General features: G+C 43.7%; 1 non-coding gene across 1 annotated transcript; it reads left to right on the top strand.

The window, feature by feature from the left end:
* The first annotated feature begins 728 nt into the window (after nucleotides 1-728).
* Nucleotides 729-844, top strand: LOC131727253 (U5 spliceosomal RNA). The gene has a single exon (XR_009322057.1). It is a non-coding gene; the product is annotated as a U5 spliceosomal RNA (small nuclear RNA).
* The last annotated feature ends 19,408 nt before the right edge of the window (nucleotides 845-20,252 follow it).

The raw sequence follows: 20,252 nt of genomic DNA on the forward strand, positions 1-20,252 counted from the left end.
AAAGTCATAGTTACTTCCGTAGTTTACCCACGCTTCATTGAATTTCTTCACTTTGACATTCAGAGCACTGGGCAGAAATCACATCGCGTCAACACCCACCACGGACCTTCGCGATGCTTTGTTTTAATTAAACAGTCGGATTCCCCTGGTCCACACCAGTTCTAAGTCAGCTGCTAGGCGCCGGCCGAGGCAACACGCCGGCTCTTGACGGCGCGCATCCAAAGTCGCGAGAATGAGAGAGAGAGAGACAATGAGAGAGAGAGAATGAGAGAGAGAGAATGATTGAGAGAGAATGAGAGAGCAAGAGAATGAGAGAGAGAGAATGAGAGAGAGAATGAGAGAGAGTAAGAGAGAGAGAGAATGAGAGAGAGAGAGCCTCTCCCTTTTTCAGGGTTGTATTTTTTCCCGCTCTTTTTTTTTTTTTTGTTCCAAATAAGGCAGGCAGGCAGGCAGGCAGGCCAGTGTACCCAGAAGGCCTTGCGCTCGTGGGAGGAGGAGGATGAGCGCAGCGGTAAAGCAGAAACGCAGCTGTTTAGTGGTGCAAGGAGCCCTCGCTTTCAAGGCGGCAGCAGCAGCAGCGGCAGCAGCAAAGCGCCCCTTTGCCGGGACCGAACGGCACTTGTGTTTTGGGAAGAGTTCCCTGTTTTGTTTTGTTTTGTTTGGCCTTGCCGCCGGGTAGAGGAGAAGGCCTTTGGGCCGGTCGGAAGGGCTGAGCTCCTAGTAAAGCCACACTCTGGCTTCTCTTCAGTTCGAATAAATCTTTCGCCTTTTACTAAAGATTTCCGTGGAGAGGAGGATTTATGAGTTCAATGCAATTTTTGGCTAGCCATGCCCCTTGGGGTGGGGCTCGACATGGGTTTTAAAGCAGAACGAGCACAGCGGCACAGGAGGCGTCACAGCCACGATTCTTCCTGCGTGGTCTCGGTGCCAAGCAGCGCCCCCTACTCCGCCAGGGAAGGACACCGTTCACCTGGGGAGGGGGTCCCTCTTGCGAGGCGACCATCTCCTCAGGGACTAAAGTAATAGTTCCTTCAACTGCCCAGATTTGCTGCTTACGTTGTCTCTTTTCCGCAGAGAGAGACAACCCAGACGTCCAGAGGCTTCTCCCACCCCAATCGGAGTAGCCAGCTGAAGGATGGCGTTCCGGCCAACCCAGGAGACCAGGAGGCACAATGCGGTGCGCTTCACAAGAAACCAGCAAGAGAAAACGGAACCAGGACTGACGAGACTGGAGTTCAGCCGGACCATTCTTCAGAGGGGTATGGGTTTTCCCCCTTCTGACTTGAATTGTTTGGTGAAATTGCCAGGGCTTAAGGAAGTGTTTGAGGTCAGTTTTAGGAACCCCCAAAAATTACAAGAAATGTGGTTCTTTTGGGGGGAGAATAAATATCTCGCTCTATACAAAGAATTTTGTGTGGATGCACTGACAGACAGAGAAATGAAAGTTGTTACTGTCCAATTTTTCAATGAGGCTGTTAGCGACTATGACATTACAACATGGCTTAACCGCTATGGGAGGGTGTCATCAGAAGGGAGGAAAATTACTGACGAAGATGGGGTTTGGACAGGAGCCAGAAAGTGGCTGGTACGCCTCAATATTGATCCATCGGGCATTGGAGGCGTCCGCCACATTCCAAACTCCATAGTGTTAGGGCCCAACAGAGGGCTGGTATTCTATAATGGGATGCCAAAACTCTGCAGGAAATGTGGGGAATTAGGACACCTGGTGGCCGCATGTACTGTAGTCAAGTGCAGGAACTGCGGCGCCCCCCACGAGACCAGCCACTGCAGAGAAGAGAGGCAGTGCAATTTGTGTGGAAAGAAGGGGCACCTGTTTAAGGACTGCCCCTCTTCCTATGCCAACATGGCCAGAGCCAGCAAGGCAGATACCAACAAGCCTAGGCCTGAGCAGGAAGAGGGAGCAAGTAACAAAGATCAGTCCACATCACCACCAACAGCATCCAAAACCCAGACTCCAGCACCACCATCATCACCAGCACCCCCCTCACCCCCCCGCCCCCGAGACATGTCCTGTTTTACGAGGACCCCTTCCCCCAGCCCAGAGAGAGAGTACAACAGCTACTCCACTAGCTCCTCCAGTAGCTCCTCTGATACAGAACACGAGGCAGGGAGGGAGCCCGGACCCAGCAGCGGCCCCCCCCCTGAGTAGGGCCCTCTCAGCGCCAGCACTCCCCCTCGGCTCTCGTTATGACGCCATAAGGACTGAGTCCGTGGGGGAGGAAAGCGAAAGCGACAGTGAAAGTGAGAGTGAGAAGGAGGGGAAGGGAGTGAAGAACCAGTCGAGGGTGGGGAAAAGAAAGGGTAGAGACGAGGGGGGGAAAAGAAAGAAGATAAAGACCAAAGACAGCAAGTTGCAGGTGGCCCCCATAGATCCAAAACCAGCTAATGTCCACACAAAGTCCCCAGTCTTGCCCTCGCAGGCAGAGACGGAGGCGAGTGGGATGGCTACACTGCCGCCTAGTGGGCAGGTAGCAGCCAGCCAGGGCATCCCCAGCCAGCCTTCCCAGTCATTAACACAAACCCTAGCACACCTCGCAGAAGAGGTGTCCACTAATGCACCGAGGGAGAGGTCAGTGTCAGCACCTTCCCTGATCAGTAGTACCTTGGTAGCAATGACCCTCTTCAAGCGAAGGGCCTCCCTTCAAAGCATCCTTGACCCCTTCCCTTGTATGGGCAAAACCAGGGGCCCCCTAGAGGTCCTCCTAGATACAGCACTGGAGGACATGGGAATACCCCTGGACGCGGTAAGCCAGAAGTCGGCTAACAGCTCCAATTCAACAGACGGTAACAGCCAAAGAAGGCTGTCTGTCATAACCCCCCCGAGGACAAAGCTGATCCACACGTTCCGAGGGGCCCTGAGCAAGTTCCACCAGACTTACCTTGTGGGGAGTTGAATAGCCCAAACAACTCCACGTACTGTGCATATAAAGACGGTGCCTTCTTGGACGAGGCAGCAGTGAGTACCTTCTCAGGGGTGATGGGAGTTGCAAATGAGCCCAAGCCCCCTCGAAGCAAGCGTAGAGCTAAGAGTAGGAAGAGTGTCCCGACCTCCCAATCATAGTTGCTATGGGGTGGACGCAGCGACTCCTTTTCTTGTTACCCTGATGACCCTGATATGTGTGTCTGTTAATGTCAGGAGCATCAGGGAGACACAAAAAAGATTTGATGTACTAAACTATCTAGCTAACTTGAAAGCAGATATCATCTTTCTGCAGTGTGGTATTTCGTCGAGCCCCGATTATAGGGACCTGAAGGAGAGTGGGACCCTGGGGGACTCCTTCTGGTCGGGCTCCAACATAGCCAGAGCCGACGGAGTAGGTATCCTGTTTAAAAACCCATTTATTACCTCCCGCAGCAGCAGGGAGGTAGAACCTGGTAGAATTCTGAGAGCGGATGTGACATACAACAACAGTCCCCTCAGACTGGTCAATGTCTACGCACCCACTAACCAAAACGAAAGAGTTCAATTTTTTCCACAGCTGAGTCCACTCCTGCTGGGGAACCTACCCGTCATCGTGTCGGGTGACTTCAATTGTGCTCTAAGGGACGTAGACCGGAGCAGGCCACGCAATGACCGCTGTAGTAGAGTTTTGTCCTCCGTAATATCTGATTTCTCCCTGTGTGATGCAGGTAAGGACCTGGTGCCTCCCTTTACCTGGGTGAGCTCATCTGGGACCTCCTTCTCCCATATAGATCTCGTCCTGCATACCAGCTCCCTTGCGAAGACGGCAGTAGACACCCAGGCCGTCTTCTTCTCTGATCATAGGCTCCTGCAGGTAACATTGCAGGTCCCTCAGACCTCCCAGATGGGGTCAGGGGTCAGGAAATTAAACACCTCCTTACTCGACGACCCCTCCATAGCTGCAGCCTATAAGAGCAGGCTTGTTGAGTGGACCACTTTGCGTGACCTATTCAACTCCCCTATAGAGTGGTGGGAGATGGTCAAAATGAGAACTAAGGGTTATTTCATAGCAGCAGGCAAGAGGAAAGCAAAAGAAAGGAGGGCCAAATATAAACACCTGAATGCTGCCCTCCAGAGTCTGAGCCTGCTACAGCTTTGGGGGTTCCCTGTAAGCGACGAGATAGCCCAGACCAAGCTAGATCTTTCAGTGCTTTGTAGGGAGGAACAACAAAAGGTCATGTATAATGCAAAAGTGCAAAAAATGGAGGAAGACGAAAAGTGTACCCGCTTCTTCTTCCAGAAAACGAGGGAGAAGCGGCACTTGATGTCCTCCATGCTCGACAGCAGGGGGAGGATAGTAGAGGATAGTGAGGGAGTTAAGAAAGTGGTAGAGAACTTCTATAAGGACTGTGGTAAGGATGGCTGGTGCAGTGCAAAAAGAGTATAATGTCGAGGCTGCCGTTTCCCAATAATAACAATATTTATTACAATCCAAAAGAAACTTCAAAAAGTAATACAAAAACGAAATAATAATAAGCCCCACTACCAATCGATGGTATTGGGGCAAAATAACAAAAAGGTTAAAAGTCCAAAAAGTAAACAAAAAGACACGCCGTTAGCCACAATCCTCCGTGCACGAAACTGTGCTCTTTTCCTCCGGGGATCGTGGTGCATGCGCTGTGCGGTGTTGTGCTGTGTGGTGAGGGGCGTGCTCTGGGGTGAATGCTGGCTCTCCGGCTACAGCCTCCCGTCCTATTGCTCCTCTACTAAAACACAAACAGACACGTAACACAAAGGTAAACAAAACACTAGCTCCGGCTGGTCGTTCTCACTTTCTCAGCGCAAGGGGAGGTTTTGACGTAGCTGCTTCCCCTTTGTACCCAGCAAACTCGTCCCTGTAGTCAACGCATCACCATGGTTTCTCCAATAGAGGGCTGCCCCGCAGCTGACTGCAATAGAATCATCCTGAGTACTTGCAGCTACGCGCCCCTCCTAATATGGTCACCTTCCGGTTTCCACCTACCACCGAGGTGGTGGATCTAGGAGGCAGCGTACCTTCCCCCTTACACAGCGCCCTTTCTAATCGGGAGGGAGATTTACAGCATCGATCCTTTCTCTCTCTATCATAGGGACCTATATAACATCAAAGCTACAGATGACACCCTGATAGAGTGGTTCCTGAGCCAGTTGGAGCCTGACTCAGTGCGGGACGAGGAAGAGGAGGAGAAGGACCCAGAACTCACGCTGGAGGAGCTCACCCAGGCGGCTAAGGCCATGAACACCGGTAAGATGCCAGGTCCAGATGGCATCCCAGGTGAGTATTACCATCTTTTTTGGGACACGCTAAAAGCCCATTTAGCGGAGGTCTACAGAGCGGTCTACAGGGAGAAGCGGTTGGGCCCTTCTATGAGGGAGAGTGTAATTACTTCATAAGAAAGGGGAAGTTAAAGATCTACGGAATTGGCGCCCAATCAGCCTCCTTCGCGTGGACTACAAGATACTAGCCAAAGCTCTGATGCTCCGGCTACAAGTACACCTCCCTTTGGTCATTGGCCCCGACCAGGCTTGTGGGAAGTCCATCACCGATATTTTAATGTTAACAAGGGACATTCTGGCTTATTCTAGAGAACGGAACCATCCCCTCTGCTTGTTCAACCTTGACCAGGAGAAGGCATTTGTTAGGGTAAGCCATGAATATATGTACAAAGTGATGGACAAGATGAAATTCGCTCCTGGACTTAGGGAGTGGGTTAAAACTATTTATACCAACATTCGTACCCGAGTCTTGGTGAACAGACACCTGACTGGTAAAATATCTATCCAGTCAGGGGTCAGACAGGGTTGCCCACTATCCCCACTGCTATATGTTGTGTGCATTGAACCCCTCCTGCAGGCAATTCGTAGGGATACCAATATAACTGGTTTGGGCGAGGTTCCGCCCTAGTGAAAAGGGGTATGAGGGGGTGAGGCATCCGCCTTCCTCCTTCTCGATAGGATCGAATAGAGGCTATTTGTTTTATTTTGGACAGCCTGAAGTTTGCAGGAAATGCAATGAGATGGGGCACAAGGCTGAAGATTGTAAGGACTGTTTTTGCAGGAACTGTAACCAAAAGGGACATAACACGAAATAATGCAAAGAAAAGAGACAGTGCAATTTGTGTGGGAGTGCTAACCATTTGTTCTATAAGTGTCCACACAGGGCCAAAAGCTATGCTGGGGCTGCTGGTGTGGGGAGCAGTGAGGAGGGCAGCAGTGATGAGGAGGACAGCAGTGATGGAGTGGTCAGCATGACAGCAATCCCTGAGATTAACTACAAAACCACTCGAATCAGCATGACAGCAATCCCTGAGATTAACTACAACACCACTCGAGTCAGCATGACAGCAATCCCTGAGATTAACTACAACACCACTCGAGTCAGTCAGCATGTGTGTGTGTTTGTTTGAGTGTGGGGAATGTTAAAGCCAAAATAACTCATTTCTGTACAAAGTTCAAGGCTGCAGACAGTGAAATTAGCCTAACAATTAGAATTGTTTTTTCCCTTGTACTATATATATATATATATATATTGAAGTGCTTGATGTCTATGGGCAGACCTACTCTGTCAATTTGCTTGAATTGTACTTCTCCTGAGATCTCAGAATAAACACAGCTTGATTGAAATCTCCACTTCTGACCTCGTCTTTAATCCCTACAGGTGCTATATTCAATAAAGATGCAATATTATTAAAGATATAAGGATGCAAACAGAGGTGATGTCACAATCCATGGAACACAATTACATCAATAGGAATTTGCCTTCGACCAACTTTAAACAAAAACAAATGGTTGTCATGCCATCAAAAACCTAAACCTACAGTAAGCCTCGTGGTGATATCTTTATGACATCATTGTGACATCATATGAGACAACATTCTATGCATCCTAGCTACAACATTGTAATGTTAATCATCCGCAACAGTTTCGTTTCACTTGAAGGTCACTTTTATATTTATTTTGTAACATCTCATATTATTATTACTATTATTTATACTAAGAATTATTATTTTAAACGTATTTTATTGATAGAAAACGCATTGTTGTGAGAGAAATCTCATCCCTGGACTGTTGAGTTTTTCTATTTTCTCAATGGATTCCAAAGGAGACAGCTCTCCACACTATGTGGCAAAGGGACCGTTATCTGCCCTCCATTCAGTGCTGGTCAGGACAGTAATGGAGGTATGTTCAGTGCTGGTTAGGACAGTAATTGAGGTATGTTCAGTGCTGGTCAGGACAGTAATTGAGGTATGTTCAGTGCTGGTTAGGACAGTAATTGAGGTATGTTCAGTGCTGGTCAGGACAGTAATTGAGGTATGTTCAGTGCTGGTTAGGACAGTAATTGAGGTATGTTCAGTGCTGGTCAGGACAGTAATTGAGGTATGTTCAGAGCTGGTTAGGACAGTAATTGAGGTATGTTCAGTGCTGGTCAGGACAGTAATTGAGGTATGTTCAGAGCTGGTTAGGACAGTAATTGAGGTATGTTCAGTGCTGGTCAGGACAGTAATTGAGGTATGTTCAGAGCTGGTTAGGACAGTAATTGAGGTATGTTCAGTGCTGGTCAGGACAGTAATTGAGGTATGTTCAGTGCTGGTTAGGACAGTAATTGAGGTATGTTCAATGCTGTAGTACTTCTTTAGTTAAGGGGGGGGGGGGATTTAAGTATGGACAGAGGTAGTAGGAGGGTTTGGAAAGCTATAGAAAGTTGTACTGATGTACTAATACTGATGGATTTTATAATTGTTTGCTTAATTCTATTATAATTCATTGTATTACATTGCCATTGTTTTATTGTTATAAGAACATAAGAAGATAAGAAAGTTTACAAACGAGAGGAGGCCATTCAGCCCATCTTGCTCGTTTTGTTGTTAGTATCTTATTGATCCCCGAATCTCAAGCAGCTTCTTGAAGGATCCCAGGGTGTCAGCTTCAACAACATTACTGGGGAGTTGGTTCCAGACCCTCACAATTCTCTGTCTAAAAAAGTGCCTCCTATTTTCTGTTCTGAATGCTCCTTTATCTAATCTTCATTTATGACCCCTGGTCCTTTTTTCTTTTTTCAAGTCAAAGAAGTCCCCCGGGTTGACATTGTCTATACCTTTTAGGATTTTGATTGTTTGAATCAGGTAGCCGCGTAGTCTTCTTTGTTCAAGACTGAATAGATTCAATTCTTTTAGCCTGTCTGCATACAACATGCCTTTTAAACCCGGGATAATTCTGGTTGCTCTTCTTTGCACTCTTTCTAAGCAGCAATATCCTTTTTGTAACGAGGTGACCAGAACTGAAAAAAATATTCTAGGCGAGGTCTTACTAATGCATTGTAGAGTTTTAACATTACTTCCCTTGATTTAAATTCAACACTGCTCACAATATATCCGAGCACCTTGTTAGCCTTATTTATAGCTTCCCCACATTGTCTAGATGAAGACATTTCTGAGTCAACATATACTCCTAGGTCTTTTTCATAGTTCCCTTCTTCAATTTCACTATCTCCCATATGATATTTATAATGCACATTTTTATTGCCTGCATGCAATACTTTACACTTTTCTCTATTAAATTTCATTTGCCATGTGTCTGCCCAATTTTGAATGCTGTCTAGATCATTTTGAATGACCTTTGCTGCTTCAACAGTGTTTGCCACTCCTCCTATTTTTGTGTCGTCTGGAAATTTAACGAGTTTGCTTACTATATCAGAATCTAAATCATTAATGTAGATTAGGAATAGCAGAGGACCTAATACTGATCCCTGTGGTACACCACTGGTTACCTCACTCCATTTCGAGGTTTCTCCTCTAATCAGTACTTTCTGTTTTCTACCTGTTAACCACTCCCTAATCCATGTGCATACATTTCCTTGAATCCCTACTGCGTTCAGTTTGAGAATTAATCTTTTATGCGGGACTTTGTCGAAAGCTTTCTGGAAATCTAAATAGACCATGTCGTATGCTTTGCAGTTATCCATTTTCAATGTTGCATCCTCAAAAAAGTCAAGTAGGTTAGTTAGACATGATCTCCCTTTCCTAAAACCATGCTGGCTGTCTCCCAGGATATTGTTACCATATAGGTAATTTTTCATTTTGGATCTTATTATAGTTTCCATAAATTTACATACAATAGAAGTCAGGCTTACTGGTCTGTAATTACCTGGTTCGGTGTTGTCTCCCTTTTTGTGGATCGGTATTACGTTTGCTATTTTCCAGTCTGTCAGTACAACCCTGTGTCAAGAGACTGTTGCATGATCTTTGTTAGCGGTTTGTAAATAACTTTTTTCATTTCTTTGAGTACTATTGGGAGGATCTCATCTGGCCCAGGGGAGTTGTTTATTTTAAGAGCTCCTAGTCCCTTTAACACTTCTGCCTCTGTTATGCTAAAGTTATTTAAAATTGGATAGGAACAGGTCGACATGTGGGGCATGTTGTCCGTGTCCTCCTTTGTAAAAACCTGTGAAAAGTAATCATTTAATATATTTGCTATTTTTTTTTCTTCATCTATGATTTTGCCATTTGTGTCTCTTAGACATTTAACCTCCTCTTTGAATGTTCTCTTGCTGTTATAATATTGGAAAAACATTTTGGAATTGGTTTTAGCCCCCTTAGCAATATTGATTTCTATCTCTCTCTTGGCCTTTCTAACTTCCTTTTTGACTTGTGTTTGCAGTTCCAAGTACTCTTTCTGTGTGCTTTGTTTTTGGTCCCTTTTAAACGCTCTGTAAAAGTGCCTTTTTTCGCTGAATATTTTTTTTAATTGATCTATTAAACCATTTTGGCCATTTTGTTTTAGATTTAGATTTGTCTACTTTTGGGATGTAATTGTTTTGTGCCTCTAGTACTACATTTTTAAAAAAATCTGTGGATGTTTTCTCTATTTTACTCCAGTCTACTTCTATTAGTCTCTGTTTCATACCTTCGTAGTTTGCTTTTCTAAAATTGTAAACTTTAGCTTTAGTCATTACTTTTGGGGTTTTAAAAAATATTTCAAATGAGACCACGTTGTGGTCTGAGTTTGCCAATGGCTCTCTGACCTCTGTTTTAGTTATTCTGTCTTCATTATTTGAAAAGACTAAATCAAGGCATGCCTCCCCTCTGGTCGGTGCCTTGACAAATTGCGTTAGGAAGCAGTCATTTGTCATTTCCACCATTTCAATTTCGTCCATCGTGCCCCCCATTGGGTTTTCCCATTTTATACGGGGGAAGTTGAAATCCCCCGTTAGTATGGCTTCTCCTTTTCTACACGCATTTCGAATGTCATTGTACAGCAGATTATTTTGCTCAGCATCTGAATTTGGCGGTCTATAGCATGCTTCTATTATTATGCCCTTTGAATTTGTGTCCATTATTCTGACCCATATTGATTCTGCATTGTTTTCTTTGTCCTGATTTAACACCTGGGCTTCAAGGCTATTTCTTATGTATAGCGCTACCCCTCCGCCTCTTCTGTCCTGCCTGTCTTTCCTATATGTGTACCCACTAATATTATATTCATCTCCATCACTCTCAGACAACCAAGTTTCTGTAACACCTATCACATCGTAGTTACTTGTTAGTGCAGTAGCTTCAAGTTCTAACATTTTGTTTCTGAGACTTCTAGCATTAAGATAAATACATTTAATAGTGGTCTTACCTGAGTTGTTGCCCTTGTTTTGATGTGGTCTCCCTTCTGTTTTTTTGTTTTCTCCCCCCTTCCTTTCTAGTTTAAATGCTTCTGGACCCCCTGAAGGATCCTTTCTCCGAGTAGATTGGTTCCCTTTCTGTTTAAGTGCAGTCCATCCCACCTGTATAAATAGTCCTTGTTGTAGAAAGTGCTCCAATGTTCAAGAAAGGTGAAGCCTTCCTGTGTGCACCACGATTTCAGCCACGCATTTTGATTTTGTATTTCCAGCTGTCCATATGGTCCTTTGCAAGGCTCCGGCAGTGTCCCAGAAAATACCACAGTTTTGATCTTGTCTTTTAAATTCCTTCCTAGCTCTCTGAATTTGTATTGCAGGGATCTTGGCCTGTCTCTACCAATGTTGTTTGTACCAATGTGGACGACTACTACCGGGTCATCCCCTGTTCGTTCCAGGAGCCTGTCCACGTTCTCAGTGATGTGCTTGACTGAGGCTCCTGGAAGGCAGCACACTGTTGTAGTAAGGGGGTCCAAACTGCAAACTGAACTTGCTGTGTTTCTCAGTATGGAGTCCCCAACAATCATGACCTCCCTTCTTTTTGCTGCCTGGTCAGCACTGTTTATAGGGTCCTGGGTATTGTTTCTTTCATTCTCTTGATGTTGGTTTTGGTCATCTAAATGTTGAAGTGGCTCAAATGTGTTGGATGTCTGGATTTTGTGGTGGTTGTGTTTGACGAAGTTTCTTTTTTTCCCTGCTTCTGCCTATCTGAACCCAGCTGTTTCGACTCTCTTCCATCTCCGTGGTGGCTTTCAGTCTGCTAGGGGTGCAGACTTCCATGAATTGTGGGTGTGTCAGCTCCTCAAGCTCCTGTTGCTGTCTCATTTCCTCCATCTCCTTTTCTAGCAGGCTTAATCGCTGAAGCAAGTCCTGGATGGTGCAGCACTTTACACAGACTTGGTTGAGCTCTGTTGGGTTTTCTCGGATCTCCCACATCATGCAGTTGTCACAGATTACTGGCTTGAAGACCTTTTTTTTTTTTTAGTTTAGTGTAGCTTCTGCAACTGTCAACCTGCTTTCAAACTGCTTCTAACTGCGTTGTACTTGTCCACGACTGTACTTCTCCCACGATGTCGCTTCCACACGCTGTCGCTGGGAAGTCTGCCTGCAATCATTGTTTTGATATGGTTTACTGTCATTGGTTTTTGAACTCAACTGTAATAATTAATAATCATTTATTAAAATGATAGAGCGCTTTTCAATGAATCACAAAGTTGTACAATAGCAAACAGCACTTAAAAATCGTGTTTTAAGTCAGAATAAAAACAAAAGCACAACAAAACAAACACAAGCATTAAAAACAACAGACAATAAGAAACATTTAAAAAGCCAGAAGGGATGTTAAAGTATTAATAGAAGGAGCCTTGTAAATTGTTGCATTAAGTGCTTTGAAACACTATACTATCAAAGGATCTATCAAAGTAAACCTTATTGGCTGGTTTCCCAGACCCCAATTAGCACTAATCCTGGACTACTCAATGTTAGTTTAGGTTGGGAAGTCCAAGATTAGTGCTAGTCGGGGTTTGTGAAACCAGCCCTATGTTTCATAGCCATTTTTCAGTAAATGTTTTCCATTACCAGTACCTGATTACCTGATTTAGTTACCTATTCAAATGTAAAAGTAACCTGAAATATCCAACATTGTACTAGCCAAAACCACTCGAGTCAGCATGACAGTGATCCCTGAGATTAACTACAAAACCACTCGAGTCAGCATGACAGCGATCCCTGAGATTAACTACAAAACCACTCGAGTCAGCATGACAGCGATCCCTGAGATTAACTACAAAACCACTCGAGTCAGCATGACAGCAATCCCTGAGATTAACTACAACACCACTCGAGTCAGCATGACAGCGATCCCTGAGATTAACTACAAAACCACTCGAGTCAGTATGACAGCAATCCCTGAGATTAACTACAAAACCACTCGAGTCAGTATGACAGCAATCCCTGAGATTAACTACAAAACCACTCGAGTCAGCATGACAGCGATCCCTGAGATTAACTACAAAACCACTCGAGTCAGCATGACAGCGATCCCTGAGATTAACTACAAAACCACTCGAGTCAGCATGACAGCAATCCCTGAGATTAACTACAAAACCACTCGAGTCAGCATGACAGCAATCCCTGAGATTAACTACAAAACCACTCGAGTCAGCATGACAGCAATCCCTGAGATTAACTACAAAACCACTCGAGTCAGTATGACAGCAATCCCTGAGATTAACTACAAAACCACTCGAGTCAGCATGACAGCAATCCCTGAGATTAACTACAAAACCACTCGAGTCAGTATGACAGCAATCTCTGAGATTAACTACAAAACCACTCGAGTCAGCATGACAGCAATCCCTGAGATTAACTACAAAACCACTCGAGTCAGTATGACAGCAATCCCTGAGATTAACTACAAAACCACTCGAGTCAGTATGACAGCAATCCCTGAGATTAACTACAAAACCACTCGAGTCAGCATGACAGCAATCCCTGAGATTAACTACAAAACCACTCAAATCAGTATGACAGCAATCCCTGAGATTAACTACAAAACCACTCGAGTCAGCATGACAGCAATCCCTGAGATTAACTACAAAACCACTCGAGTCAGCATGACAGCAATCCCTGAGATTAACTACAACACCACTCGAGTCAGCATGACAGCAATCCCTGAGATTAACTACAACACCACTCGAGTCAGTCAGCATGTGTGTGTGTTTGTTTGAGTGTGGGGAATGTTAAAGCCAAAATAACTCATTTCTGTACAAAGTTCAAGGCTGCAGACAGTGAAATTAGCCTAACAATTAGAATTGTTTTTTCCCTTGTACTATATATATATATATATATATATTGAAGTGCTTGATGTCTATGGGCAGACCTACTCTGTCAATTTGCTTGAATTGTACTTCTCCTGAGATCTCAGAATAAACACAGCTTGATTGAAATCTCCACTTCTGACCTCGTCTTTAATCCCTACAGGTGCTATATTCAATAAAGATGCAATATTATTAAAGATATAAGGATGCAAACAGAGGTGATGTCACAATCCATGGAACACAATTACATCAATAGGAATTTGCCTTCGACCAACTTTAAACAAAAACAAATGGTTGTCATGCCATCAAAAACCTAAACCTACAGTAAGCCTCATGGTGATATCTTTATGACATCATTGTGACATCATATGAGACAACATTCTATGCATCCTAGCTACAACATTGTAATGTTAATCATCCGCAACAGTTTCGTTTCACTTGAAGGTCACTTTTATATTTATTTTGTAACATCTCATATTATTATTACTATTATTTATACTAAGAATTATTATTTTAAACGTATTTTATTGATAGAAAACGCATTGTTGTGAGAGAAATCTCATCCCTGGACTGTTGAGTTTTTCTATTTTCTCAATGGATTCCAAAGGAGACAGCTCTCCACACTATGTGGCAAAGGGACCGTTATCTGCCCTCCATTCAGTGCTGGTCAGGACAGTAATGGAGGTATGTTCAGTGCTGGTTAGGACAGTAATTGAGGTATGTTCAGTGCTGGTCAGGACAGTAATTGAGGTATGTTCAGTGCTGGTTAGGACAGTAATTGAGGTATGTTCAGTGCTGGTCAGGACAGTAATTGAGGTATGTTCAGTGCTGGTTAGGACAGTAATTGAGGTATGTTCAGTGCTGGTCAGGACAGTAATTGAGGTATGTTCAGAGCTGGTTAGGACAGTAATTGAGGTATGTTCAGTGCTGGTCAGGACAGTAATTGAGGTATGTTCAGAGCTGGTTAGGACAGTAATTGAGGTATGTTCAGTGCTGGTCAGGACAGTAATTGAGGTATGTTCAGAGCTGGTTAGGACAGTAATTGAGGTATGTTCAGTGCTGGTCAGGACAGTAATTGAGGTATGTTCAGTGCTGGTCAGGACAGTAATTGAGGTATGTTCAGTGCTGGTTAGGACAGTAATTGAGGTATGTTCAGTGCTGGTCAGGACAGTAATTGAGGTATGTTCAGAGCTGGTTAGGACAGTAATTGAGGTATGTTCAGTGCTGGTCAGGACAGTAATTGAGGTATGTTCAGAGCTGGTTAGGACAGTAATTGAGGTATGTTCAGTGCTGGTCAGGACAGTAATTGAGGTATGTTCAGAGCTGGTCAGGACAGTAATTGAGGTATGTTCAGAGCTGGTTAGGACAGTAATTGAGGTATGTTCAGTGCTGGTTAGGACAGTAATTGAGGTATGTTCTGTGCTGGTTAGGACAGTAATTGAGGTATGTTCAGTGCTGTAGTACTTATTTAGTTAAGGGGGGGGTGATTTAAGTATGGACAGAGGTAGTAGGAGGGTTTGGAAAGCTATAGAAAGTTGTACTGATGTACTAATACTGATGGATTTTATAATTGTTTGCTTAATTCTATTATAATTCATTGTATTACATTGCCATTGTTTTATTGTTACTGCAATCATTGTTTTTATATGGTAATTGATTTTTACCGTCATTTGTTTTTGAACTCAACTGTAATAATTAATAATCATTTATTAAAATGATAGAGCGCTTTTCAACTAATCACAAAGTTGTACAATAGCAAACAGCACTTAAAAGTCGTGTTTTAAGTCAGAATAAAAACAAAAGCACAACAAAACAAACACAAGCATTAAAAACAACAGACAATAAGAAACATTTAAAAAGCCAGAAGGGATGTTAAAGTATTAATAGAAGGAGCCTTGTAAATTGTTGCATTAAGTGCTTTGAAACACTATACTATCAAAGGACCTGATTACCTGATTTAGTTACTGTGGCAAAGCGCCCCGCCCCTGTGTGCATTTGTGTTATGTGTATGTATGCGTGCGTATGTTAATGTTGGTGTATAGATTGGTACACGGGATATAAACGGGTCTGTGTTTCACGTGTGTTTAAAGTGTATAATTATATTTAGGCACGAGGATGGCACATGACTTCACGTGCAGATAAAATGTGTATAATGTGTTGCACGTAATGAATTCACGTGCTGGGATTCAAGTGAGTAATTAATTAGTAATGGAATCCCAGCACAACAGTATATATAGATGCACGTTTTAGTCACTGGGGGTTGGGTGTTCGGAAGAGGAGAGAGAGAGAGAGAGAGAGAGAGAGAGAGAGAGAGAGAGAGAGAGAGAGAGAGAGAGAGAGAGAGAGAGAGAGAGAGAGAGAGAGAGAGAGAGAGAGAGAGAGAGAGAGAGAGAGAGAGAGAGAGAGAGAGAGAGAGAGAGAGAGAGAGAGAGAGAGACAGACACCCTGGCCTCACTCTACATGACACTGAAGTCAAGTTTCTGCTCTATGCAGATGACCTGGTCCTGCTGTCACCCACAGAGCAGGGGCTGCAGCAGAGCCTGGCACTGCTAGAGCAGTACTGTCAGACCTGGGCCCTGACAGTAAACATGAACAAGACCAGAGTCATGATATTCCAGAAGAAAGCCAGATCTCAGGGAAATAAGTACCACTTCACTCTAGGTAACACCACCCTAGAGCACACCAGCAGCTACACATACCTGGGTCTGACCATCAGTGCATCAGGGAGCTTTAACCTGGCAGTGAATGCACTAAAGGAGAAAGCACGCAGGGCTTTTTATGCCATAAAGAGGAGGCTCTACAATATAAATCCCCCCGTCAAAATTTGGCTCAAAATTTTTGAAAGTGTAATTCAGCCAATTGCTCTCTATGGCAGTGAAGTGTGGGGTCCAATCACCAACCAGGACTACACAAAATGGGACAAACACCCCACAGAAACCCTGCATGCAGAGTTCTGTAAAAACATCATGAGATTACAAAGAAAAACACCAAACAATGCATGCAGGGCTGAATTAGGCCTAGTGATCCAAACTCACTCCATCATAAAGCCCTGCAATACCAAGAGCTCAGCCCAGAAAAGAGTCCCCTCAGCCAGCTGGTCCTGAAGCTCACTGAGCTGAGCAACACTGACATCAGTCAGCTTCAGGACAGCACTGCAAAAACAATTCCAATTAGTGTAAACCAAATTATAAAACACCTGAAACACTCCTATCTGGACCATTGGGATACAAATACTAAAACACAAAACAAACTAGAGTGCTATCGGACCCTAAATAGAAATTACACCCTGGCAGAATACCTGGTAACTGTCAGAAACACAAAGCAGAGGCAGATCCTGACCAAATACCGGCTCAGTGACCACAACCTGGCCATTGAAAAAGGCCGACAGAGGCAAACCTGGCTGGCCAGGGAGAACAGGCACTGTGGTCACTGTGAGACAGGAGAGGTCGAGACAGAGATTCACTTCCTGACACACTGTGAAAAATATAAAAACATAAGGGACATTTTCTTCCCCAAATTCTGTGATTTAGTCCCAGAATTCCCAAAAATGTGTGATACCCAGAAGCTGTCAATCCTGCTGGGGGAAGACAAACACACAGCCAGACTGGCTGGTCAATACGTGGAGACCTGTCATAGCCTGAGGGACAGACCGTGAACACGTCACACTAGAGAGGGAAAAGAGAGAGGGAGGGAGGGAGGGATTCTGTTTAATATAGAAAGAGGGAGGGAGGGAGGGAGGGGGTATTGTATAATTGAGGGAGGGGGGATTCTGTTTAATATAGAGGGGGGAAGGGGGTACTGTTTGATATAGAGGGGAAGGGAGGGATTCTGTTTACTGTATTAATATAGAGGGAGGAGGGATACTGTTAGTATTAAGAAAAATTCTTTGTCTGTATATTTGAGTTGGTTATGCCATGTATGTGCTTTGGCAACACAATTATTTTTATTGTCATGCCAATAAAGCCAATTTGAATTGAATTGAATTGAATTGAGAGAGAGAGAGAGAGAGAGAGAGAGAGAGAGAGAGAGAGAGAGAGAAAAAAAAATCGTAAAGATAAGTGTTTGTACTCACCGTGTTTGTTTGTCTCCGTGCACCGTTTGTTAAGCGTTTTGTATGTCTATTTATTTTGGCGTGTAGTGCCGTGTCCAGTGTTTTTGTACTGTTAAACCTTTTTATTTTGTTAATAAACGCTGAGTGCAGCCATTGCACTCAGCTCATCATCACAACCACTGTCTTTGTTTGAATTCCTGATTCTGCTTTCTGGTCTGACGCCACCCACTCCGGCCGTCTTTGTGACAGTTACCTATTCAAATGTAAAAGTAACCTGAAATATCCAACATTGTACTAGCCAAAACCAACTAGGCTAAGGTTGTATCTAGGATTCCATTGAAGGATAAGCTTGGCTCTTGAGCTGGAGTTAGAAAGGGTTGGAACTGACCCGCTGTTGACATATGGTAATATCTGTTATATCGTCATACTTTCTGTTGCTCATCCTAACAAAGTCTCTTGCAGTGCAGCGAAAATTATTGTACTTCCTGGGCCAATTGTATTTTAGCGTAAAAAGGCCTAACGTAAGACCTCTAAATAAGTCCGCTGCACAAAGCAAAACCTTGCAGGTCTCACGTAAGACTGGGCTTAAACTGCTGTTGCTAAGTAATGAAGACCAGTCTTGTTTTTTTGAGGTTGAATTGAAAAATAAACATGGCTGCTGGTGTAACTCGTATTGGAAATTACTTAAAATTAAGGGAAAAAAGGAAAACACTGCTGGCTAAATTGATATATTTTTTAGGGGAAATGTTTTGTTTGCAATGCAATTGTGGCAAGTGAAGAAATTGAATAGAGGATGCACGTTATTAGCAACAGGTACATTAAAAATGAGTCACTATACTGTAGTCTCTTCTTTGGCAACCACATGTTGAAACAGATGCTGTATGACAGACTCAGATAGCAGTTCAGCTTGTTCCCTCCATTTAAGCCTGCTGAGGAGGAGGTTTACATAATTACTTCAATTTAAGTCCAGGTTGAAAATAAGACTTTTTGTGCAACAGGTCTTATTTATTTTGGTCTTAAATATTTATTAAGTTGAAGCCCAGAAAGTGGTCTTAAAATATTTTAATAGCTTTTGTGCAACCGGGCCCCTTCTCCTAATCTTACAAAGCTAAGTGATGGTTCGATTCTGCGTGAGGCACGCAGAGTCTCTGTGACCTGGAACACTCCTTATGTTACTGGTTTGTAAAACTGCTGTCTAAAAGAGCAAGATTTATCAAGAGTTTTATTCCTACTTCTATTAACCTAAATAAATAATATAAAGAGAGAGAGAGAGTTATATATAAAGAGAGAGAGAGAGAGAGAGATTTTTTGATTGCTTTGTATTCTTAATGTTATTTATGTATTCTTTTTAATGAGCTGTGAGGAAAAGCTCACTAACTTCAATGGTGATTCTCTCATTGTGTACAGCGCTGATTCTCTGATTGAGTACAGCACTGATTTTCTGATTGTGTACAGCGCTGATTCTCTGATTGTATACAGCCCTGATTCTCTGATTGTGTACAGTGCTGATTCTCTGATTGTGTACAGCACTGATTTTCTGATTGTGTACAGCGCTGATTCTCTGATTGTGTCCAGCGCTGATTCTCTGATTGTGTACAGCGCTGATTCTCTGATTGTGTACAGCGCTGATTCTCTGATTGTGTCCAACGCTGATTCTCTGAGTGTGTACAGCACTGATTCTCTGATTGTGTACAGCCCTGATTCTCTGATTGTGTACAGCGCTGATTCTGATTGTGTCCAGCGCTGATTCTCTGATTGTGTACAGCGCTGATTCTCTGATTGTGTACAGCGCTGATTCTCTGATTGTGTACAGCGCTGATTCTCTCATTGTGTCCAACGCTGATTCTCTGAGTGTGTACAGCGCTGATTCTCTGATTGTGTACAGCCCTGATTCTCTGATTGTGTCCAACGCCGATTCTCTGAGTGTGCACAGCGCTGATTCCCTGATTGTGTACAGCGCTGATTCTCTGATTGTGTACAGCACTGATTCTCTGATTGTGTACAGTGCTGATTCTCTGATTGTGTACAGCCCTGATTCTCTGATTGTGTCCAACGCTGATTCTCTGAGTGTGTACAGCACTGATTCTCTGATTGTGTACAGCCCTGATTCTCTGATTGTGTACAGCGCTGATTCTGATTGTGTCCAGCGCTGATTCTCTGATTGTGTACAGCGCTGATTCTGATTGTGTCCAGCGCTGATTCTCTGATTGTGCACAGCGCTGATTCTCTGATTGTGTACAGTGCTGATTCTCTGATTGCTGCTGATCACTGCTGAAGCAGCCTCAGATTTGAGAAGGTTTACAATGCTCTGTTCTCTGTTTTGTTTTAGTTTGTTGGGACCCTGCCTGCTGAATGGAGACCAGGACCTGATTTCTTTGGGTTTCCCTGGGAACCTGTGATGGTTACCTTCCTGATAGGATACATTTCCTTCCTTGTGGTGCTATGGAGGACTGTGCTCGCAGTGAGTAAAGAAACTGAATTCAGTTTGACAGAAGGGGTTCTCATGGTGATTCCTCATTTAACTAATGATACGATTCCAAAAAAAAAAAGGATTCAGACAACTACTGAAAATATCCCCAAGTGGTCTTGCTAATTTTTTTATTGAGTTAAAATCCAAGATGAGACACTGAGCAAGTTACTTTACCTCGATTGCTTCAGTAAAAGTTGAAATGATTGTATATTGTACTCTAAATTGTACTGTAATTCTTTAAATGTACATATTTTGTAACAACTGTAAGTTGCCCTGGGTAAGGGGGA

Source organism: Acipenser ruthenus, unplaced genomic scaffold, assembly GCF_902713425.1.
Source record: "Acipenser ruthenus unplaced genomic scaffold, fAciRut3.2 maternal haplotype, whole genome shotgun sequence".
NCBI lineage: Eukaryota > Metazoa > Chordata > Actinopteri > Acipenseriformes > Acipenseridae > Acipenser > Acipenser ruthenus.